Here is a 9016-nt window from a genome sequence, read left to right as displayed (position 1 = left end):
TAGGGAACTTCCTTTTTCAGGCTCACATCAACCCCACCCCTCGTTCACTCATTCACACTTATTGTGTGAGTACCTACCTATACCCGGCACCACATACTTACCTGTTCTGGGAACAAAAGACAAATACAAAGAGAAATAGCACACATCCCCATTCTCCAGGAGGTCACCATGTATAACATGATTACTGTTCTGTGCAATGACTACTGGAGTAGATGTGCACCAAGTTCTATGGGAGCACTGAAGATAAGGAAATAAGTCTGGGGCAATAGGGGAAGTCATCACAGGGAAGGTGGCATTCAAGATGGGCCTTGAAGGATGTGTAGGAGTTTGCCATACGGTGCTGGGGAGGAAAGGCATTCGGGGCAGAAGGAATGGCAGTGTAGAAATGCAGGTTTGTTGAGGGCCATTGAGGTGTGGCAAAGCTGGAGCATGCATAGCACTGAACAGTCAAGACCCAGCTAGAGAGGCAGGTGGGGCCAGATAGTGAAACTCCCACTCAAAAAACAGGAAGTGAGCCAGGTGTGGTGGTGCTCGCTTGTAGTCCCAGCTACTCGGGAGGCTGAGATCGAAGGACTGCTTGAGCCCAGGAGTTTGAGACTGCAGTGAGCTATGATCACACCTGTGAATAGCCATTGCTCTCCAACCTGGGCGACACAGTGAGACTCTGTCTCTTAAAAAAACAGAAAACAGGCCGGGCACGGTGGCTCAAGCCTGTAATCCCAGCACTTTGGGAGGCCGAGACGGGCGGATCACGAGGTCAGGAGATCAAGACCATCCTGGCTAACACGGTGAAACCCTGTCTCTACTAAAAAATACAAAAAACTAGCCAGGCGAGGTGGTGGGCACCTGTAGTCCCAGCTACTCGGGAGGCTGAGGCAGGAGAATGGCATAAACCTGGGAAGCGGAGCTTTGCAGTGAGCTGAGATCGCGCCACTGCACTCCAGCCTGGGCAACAGAGCGAGACTCCGTCTCAAAAAAAAAAAAAAAACAGAAAACGGGCCATGCCCAATGACTCATGCCTGTAATCCCAGCACTTTAGGCGGCCAAGGCAGGAGGATGACTTGAGGCCAGGAATTCAAGACCAGCCTGGGTAACATAGCGAGACTGCATCTTTACCAAAAAACAAACAAACAAACATTAGCAGCAGGGCATGGTGGCATGAGCCTGTAGTCCCAGCTACTTGGGAGGCTGAGGTGTGAAGACCACCTGAACCCAGGATGTTAAGGCTGCAGTGAGCCATGACTGCACCACTGCACTCCAGCCTGGGTGAGAGAGAGAGAGACCCCATCTCAAAAATAAAACAAAGCTGGGTACAGTGGCTTATGCCAGCACTTTGGGAGGCTGAGGTGGGCGGATCACCTGAGGTCAGGAGTTTGAGACCAGCCTGGCCAACAAGACAAAACCCCATTTCTAATAAAAATACAAAAAATAGCCAGGTGTGGTGATGGGCACCTGTAATACCAGCTACTCAGGATGCTGAGGCAGGAGAATCGCTTGAACCTGAGAGGTGGAGGTTGCAGTGAGCCGAGATTGCGCCATTGCACTCCAGCCTGGGTGACAGAGTGAGACTGTCTCAAAAAATAAAAAATAAAATATATAAAACAAACAACAAAAAAAAGTAGGACATGTCGCACTTAAACTCAACACTCTTTTTCTTGCAGCAGTGGTTTAAACAGAGGAACAAACAGGAAGATCTTGTCACCTTTGAGGGGTTGTGGTTGTGCCCCTCAAAGTGACTTTGGAGGTTCTACACCACTCGTGGTCACCCAGTCCCCCAGTTAATCCCAAGTGGGGGCTCCCAGGCAATTGATGTGCCTGACAGAATGTGCCAGGTACTTGATAGGAGGTTTGCCAAATGCCCAGATCCCAGTGATTACAGTCACCCTGCCCTCTCCTGTTTTCTGCAGACCAAGACGTGGGCACCCAGCACCACATCTGGGCCCACTTGATCCAGATCATGAAGGTGGAGGAGACCAGAGCCAGCAAGTGCAACCGGCCAGCAGTCACGCAGCTCCATGACTCCAAGGTTGAGTTCCTGTTGCCCCACTGGGTCCTCTATGGCCAGCAACAAGCCATGTGTCACCACCAAGAGGCCCGACATCTTATAGGTGCAGGGGCCTCTCACCCTGGGTCTGCCCAAATAAACTCCTCAAGAACACCAAACCAAACAAAACAGGATGTGATGCTCTGGCCAGAACTCTGTGCCAAACAGAGGGAGACCTGACCCAGCCATTCAGAGTCTCTGTGGAGGGAAAATCAGGCATATCGAGGACCAGGACCACAGACACTGAGACACAGCACCTGCCTCTCACATAGTCTCAGCTGAAGACATTAGTGCTGAGTTGATGAGGCCAGGGTGGGTGGGGAACTTTCAGGTGGGAGCAGGGGTGAGACAAGGGAGCACAGCATGCTGAAAGGAGCCAGAAGAGCTTCCAGAATACCTCTAGCTCTCCTACCTCCCTAACAACTCCTGCTTCATTCATGAGTTTCTTTCCTGAGCAGGAATCCTGTCTTCACCATCAACTGGCTGTGAGACTTTGAGAAAGTCACTTAATGATGCACTGGCTGGTGAGGTGGCTCACGCCTGTAATCCCAGCACTTTGGGAGGCCAAGGCAGGAGGATCACTTGAGATCAGGAGTTTGAGGCTGCAGTAAACTATGATTATGCCATTACACTCCAGCCTGGGCAACAGAGAGAGACCTTGTCTTTAAAAAAAAAAAAAAAAAAAAAAAGGCAGGGCTGGGTGTGGTGGCTCATGCCTGTAATCCAAGCTCTTTGGGAGGCCAAGGCAGGCGGATCACCTGAGGTCAGGAGTTCGAGACCAGTCTGGCCAACATGATGAAACCCCCATCTCTACTAAAAATACAAAAATTAGCTGGGTGTCGTGGCACATGCCTGTAATCCCAGCTACTCGGGAGGCTGAGGCGGGAGAATCACTTGAACCCAGGAGGCGGAGGTTGCAGTGACCAGAGATTGCGCCATTGCACTCCAGCCTGGGTGACAGAATGAGACTCCATTTCAAAAAAAAAAAAAAAGTAATGGAAAGCCCATCCTTAAGCTTTTGTAGGATACATGGTGGCCCAGCCAGAGACTGGACTTAATAGCCCTCCTTGCAGCTAGCTGTGGCCATGAAACTAAGTTCTGGCCAATGAGAGGTGAGCAGTAGGGAGTCATGCAACTTCTAGATCCCATGCTTAGAAGGAATAAAGTTGCTTGCTCTTCACTTTTCTCCTTCCTGCTGATTGAGAAGTGGTAACACCTGGCGTGGCCACCTTAGCCACAGAGATGGAAGCCACATGTTGAGGATGGCAGAGTCACTCTGAAAACCCCGGGCTGCTCACCTCTTACTGCTACATGAAAAATAAATTATCTTTTTTTCGGATCTATCTTACCTAAGCCACTGGATTCTGGTGCCTCTTTGCTATAGCAGATTACCATGTACCTTTAATTAATGCAGCATGTTTTTTTAAAATAATCCTTTCCTGTTAGAAAAGTGGGCAAAAGGCATTAGCTGATGGTTTACTCACACAAAAAAGGGCTACAAATGGCCTTTACGTATGTGAAAATATGCTCAACTTCACTTAGAAGAGAAATGCAAATTAAAACTGCACTATGAGACTGTTTCTCATTAATCACATTGGCAGAAATTCAAAGGCACGACCATACACCCTGTGGCAGAGGCTGTGTGGGAAATAGACATGCTCATAGTTGGCTGGTGGGAGTGCAAAATACACCAGGAGCGGAGGTTTATACCTGTAGTCTCAACACTTTAGGAGGCCAAAGTGGGAGGATCACTTGAGGCCAGGAGTTCCAGGCTGCCATGAGCTATGATTGCACCACTGCACTCTAGCCTGGGCAATAGAGCAAGACCCCAACTCTAAAAAATAAAAAAAAATAAAAAAATAAAAAAAAAGAAGAAACTAAACGTATCAGAATTGGCACTATCTTCCTCCAAGAGGGCAAAAGCTTGTCCCCTTGCTCCATGAGGGGAGTATTTCATGCTCTGGAGCTCCCCATGGGCTCAGGCTGCATCTAATCTCCAAAAGAGATCAGATCCTTATTTCCCTTTTCCCCACTTCCCTTATGTACTGCTCCGGAGAACAGTCTGTCCATCAATCACTTGCACAAGCATCCCTGTCTCAGGCTGTGCTCTCGTGAACCCAACCTAAGATACATGACCCTTACTAAACCAGTCAATAGCAAGGAAATGGAATGGCCAGCTCTCGCTTCAGGCTCTGCCTCTGTGTGAGCTGCCGACACACAGAACATCGCAGAAGAGGAACACCAGGCTCAAACTGGTGAGTGATTAAGAAGTAAGAAGAAAACATGGTTCTTGGTAAGGCGATCAAACTAACAGAGGTGCTCTGGCAAGTGACACTCCTGGGGGAAGTAAAGAAGTAACTCTTGACCAGGCGCGGTGGCTCACCCCTGTAATCCCAGCACTTTGGGAGGCCGAGGCGGGTGGATCACCTGAGATCAGAAGTTCAAGACCAGCCTAGTCAACATGGTGAAACCCTATCTCTACTAAAAATACAAAAATTAGCTGGGCGTGGTGGTGAGTGCCTGCAATCCCAGCTACTCGGGAGGCTGAGACAGAAGAATCACTTGCATCAGGGGGGTGGTGGTTGCAGTGAGCGAGATCGTGCCACTGCATTCCAGCCTGGGTGACAGTGAGACTGTCTCAAAAAAAAAAAAAAAAAAAGAAAACTGTAAGATATTTTCTTTGTTTTCAGACAGGATCTCACTCAGCTGCCCAGGCTGGAGTGCAATGGCATGATAATAGCTCATTGCAGCCTCGATCTCCTGGGCTCAAGCAATCCTCCCATCTCAGCCTCCTGAGGCCTGGCTATTTTCTTTTTTGTTGTTGTTGTTAAGTAGAGATGACATCTTGCTATGTTGCCCAGTATGGTCTCAAAATCCTGAGATCAAGTGATCCTCACACTTTGGCCTACCAAAGTGGTGGGATTACAGGCATGAACTACCGCATCTGGCCAGATCTTAGCTGTTGGAATAAGAGTATTGATTCATTAATTCAATAATTTACTAATCGAGCACCTACTCCATGCCAGGTACTATCCTAAGCACAGTGAACAAAACAGGCAAAGACCCCTGCCCTCAAGGAGCTTAAATTATAGAAAGAATAAAGATGAAAAATATAATAGTAAACATAACAAATAATGATATTTGTTGGTTACCATTACAATAGAATAGTATGTTAGGAAATGCTAAGTACTCTGGAGGAAATAATGGAGCAGGGTAAGAAGTTCGTGGAGACTAGGGAAGAGGCAATTGCAATCTTAAATAGGGAGGTCAGGCAGGTCTCACTGAAAAGGCAAGATTTGAGCAGGACATGAAAGAAACTAGGTGCCGGGCGCTGTGGCTTACGCCTGTAATCCCAGCACTTTGGGAGACCGAGGCAGGTGGATCACCTGAGGTTGGTAGTTCGAGACCAGCCTGACCAACATGGAGAAACCCCATCTCAACTAAAAATACAAAATTAGCTGGGCGTGGTGGCGCATACCTGTAATCCCAGCTACTCCAGAGGCTGAGGCAGGAGAATCGCTCGAACCCGGGAGGCAGAGGTTGCGGTGAGTCAAGGTTGCCCCGCTGCCCTCCAGCCTGGGCAACAAGAGCAAAACTCCATCTCAAAAAAAAAAAAAAGAAAAACCCAAACCTTGGGTCTCTCCAAAGTATCTCCCACTGAGCTCCCTCTGCTGGACAAATGTGAAATTGCTTCCCCCTCTAAAGATAATCTACTGATAGTTGTGGAATCCAACAATCATGTAAGGCTAATCTTCCAAAATGGATTAGAAGCCGGTTGCAGTACTTTGGGAAGCCAAGGCGGGTGGATCACTTGAGGTGAGGAGCTCGAGACCAGCCTATCCAACATGGTGAAACCCCATCTCTACTAAAAATATTAAAATCAGCCAGGCTTTGTGGTGCACGCTTGTGATCCCAGCTACTCGGGAGGCTGAGGCAAGGGAATCACTTGAACCCAGGAGGCAGAGGTTGCAGTGAGTCAAGATTGAGTCACTGCACTCCAGCCTGGGTGACAGAGTGAGACACTCCCATCTCAAAACAAACAAACAAAAAAGTGGATTAGGGGAGAAAGGCTCCCATGAGACACCTCCAACCCCATTAGTCACCATCCATACCCTGGGGCTAAGGCCCTTAACTGGAGAGGAGTTGGAATGGACGAAAGGACCCCCCTAGGCCAGGCGCGGTGGCAAACACCTGTAATCCAGCACCTTGGGAGGCCAAGGCCCATGGACTGCCGCTTGAGGCCAGGAGTTCGAGACAAACATGGCAAAACCCCACAGGAAGGGAGGGAGGGAGGGAGGGAAGGGGAAGGGGAAGCGGAAGGGAACCCCCCTAAGCAAGCCTTGCTCTGAATCCTTACCAGGCCTGGAAATTCTCAAAGAAGACAAGCTTCCTGGGTTGAGTTTTTTAGCAGTGACTCCCCCTAAATGAAATGCTCAAGCTACTAGGTTTTTTAGGAATTGTAGCTCCAGGAAAAAACAATACATAGTGCTGGCCAACCGAGGTCTGAGTTTTTTTATGCCAATGTTGCAGGAAGACTCAACCCCAGACAGACATACAAAAGATTTCCACAATCACAGGAAGTGGATGTTTCAAATTACACAGTTCCCAACAGGAAACCCTACTCATTGCTCGTCTTTGGAGCATTCCTGAAGGATGCTTGTTATACAAGGGAAGTCTTCCAAACAGGTAGACCACAGGGACTAAGGAACTCACTGTCCAGGAAGTGAGTTACACAAAAACAAGGCTTGTGAACTTTGTTGGTTCTGTCATTGGCTGCTTCTATCATTTACCTGTACAGCCTTATCCAGCAAGACACAACACAGCTCCTGGACCAATGACCAAGTATGGTGCTTCCCTGGAGGTGTCCCTTTTCTTTATGGTAGCCATTGTGAATGTCCCTTTTTTTTTTTTCTCCCACTAGTGCATGTGAGTAGTGATTAACAATAGGTATTGCCAATCAATTAAAATTGGGAAATTGTAATGGTCAGTAATATATAAGGAAATATACCTTAAAATTGATACTACATATGTCAAGATTGAGTGTATATTTAGGAATATTTTGTGTTAGGAAAAATCCAATGAACCAATAAAATTAGATTAACATGTCTTGGTCCCTAAAATGCTGGCAGGTGCAAAACTGATTATAGAAATAGATTGGGAGGCTGGGCACAGTGGTTCATGCCTGTAATCCCAGCACTTTGGGAGGCTGAGGCAGGTGGATCACGAGGTCAGGAGTTCAAGACCAGTCTAGCCAAGATGGTGAAACCCCGTCGCTACTAAAAATACAAAAATTAGCCAGGCATGGTGGTGGATGCCTGTAATCCCAGCTACTCAGGAGGCTGAGGCAGGAGAATTGGAATTGCTTGAACCTGTGAGGCAGAGGCTGCAGTGAGCCGAGGTCACACCATTGCACTCCAGCCTGGGCGACAGAGCAAGACTCCATCAAGAAAGAAAGGAAAGAAAGAAAGAGAGAAAGGAAAGAAAGAAAGAGAGAGAGAAAGAAAAGAAAGAGGAAGGAAGGAAGGAAGGAAGGAAGGAAGGAAGGAAGGAAGGAAGGAAGGAAGGGAGGGAGGGAGGGAGGGAGGGAGGGATTGGGCTGGCCAGGAGCGGTGACTCACACCTGTAATCCCAGCACTTTGGTAGGCTGAGGCGGGCAGATGACGAAGTCAAGAGATCGAGACCATCCTGGCCAACATGGTGAAACTCCGTCTCTACTAAAAATCCAAAAATTAGCTGGGCATGGTGGCATGTGCCTGTAGTTCCAGCTATTCGGGAGGCTAAGGCAGGAGAATTGCTTGAACCCAGGAGGCAGAGGTTGCAGTCAGCAGAGACTGTGCCCCTGCACTCCAGCCTGGCAACAGAGTGAGACTCCATCTCAAAAAAAAAAAGAAAAAGAAAAGAAAAAAGAAAAAAAGAAAAGAAATAGATTGGGTTGGGTGCAGTAGCTCACACCTATAATTTCAGCACTTTGGGAGGCTGAGGCAGGAGAACCGCTTGATCCCAGGAGTGTGAGACTAGCCTGGGCAAGATAGCGAGACTCAGTCTCTAACAAAAAATTAAAAAACTGGGCATGATGGTGTGTGCCTGTGGTCCGTTACTCAGGAGGCTGAGGTGGGAGGATTGCCTGAGCCTGGGAGGTCAAGGCTGCAGTGACCCATGATTGTGCCACCGCACTCCTGCCTAGTTGAAGGAGCAGATCCCGTCTCAAAAAAAAAATACTGTACCATTTGACTTTTTTTTTTTTTTTTTTGAGACAGAGTCTTGCACTGTCGCCAGGGCTGGTGTGCAGTGGCACAATCTTGGCTCACTGCAACCTCTGCCTCCCAGGTTCAAGCGATTCTCCTGCCTCAGTCTCCCGAGTAGCTAGTATTACAAGCGGCTGCCACCACACCTGGCTAATTTTTTAGTATTTTTAGTAGAGACGGGGTTTCACTATGTTGGCAAGGTTGGTCTCAAACTCCTAACCTCATGATCCGCCCACCCTGGCCTCCCAAACTGCTGGGATTACAGGCGTGAGCCACCGCGCCCAGTCCATTTGACTTTTTTTTAAAGACAGGGTCTCACTATGTTGTCCAGGCTTCAGTGCAATAGCAAGATCATAGTTCACTGCACCCTCAAATCCCTGGCTCAAGCAATCCTCCCACCTCAGCCTACCAAGTAGCTGGGACTGCAGGCATGTACCACCATGCCCCACTAACTTTTTGTAGAGATGGGGGTCTCACTGTGTTATCCAGGCTGGTCTCAAACTCTTAATTTCAAGCAATTCTCCCACCTAGGCCTCCCAAAGTGCTGGGATTACAGGTGTGAGCCATTGTGCCGGCCTCACATTTTTTTAATTTTTTAATCAGGAGAGGGAGAAGGAACTGGGAAATTAATGCAAAGATAATGACTGAGAACCACAGACTGAATGTCTAAGTTGTTGAAAAAATGGAATGCAGGCTGGGCGCGGTGGCTCGTGCCTGTAATCCCAGC

The 9016-nt window shown here is 48.2% G+C and overlaps 1 non-coding gene across 1 annotated transcript; it reads left to right on the top strand.

Annotated features, from left to right (window-relative positions):
• Nucleotides 1-1627: 1627 nt before the first annotated feature.
• LOC111537735 lies at nt 1628-1755 on the top strand. Its single transcript, XR_002730097.1, has one exon. It is a non-coding gene; the product is annotated as a small nucleolar RNA SNORA68 (small nucleolar RNA).
• Nucleotides 1756-9016: the final 7261 nt, after the last annotated feature.

Source organism: Piliocolobus tephrosceles, chromosome 16 (genome assembly GCF_002776525.5).
Source record: "Piliocolobus tephrosceles isolate RC106 chromosome 16, ASM277652v3, whole genome shotgun sequence".
Lineage (NCBI taxonomy): Eukaryota > Metazoa > Chordata > Mammalia > Primates > Cercopithecidae > Piliocolobus > Piliocolobus tephrosceles.
This window is presented reverse-complemented; position numbering and strand designations above follow the sequence as displayed.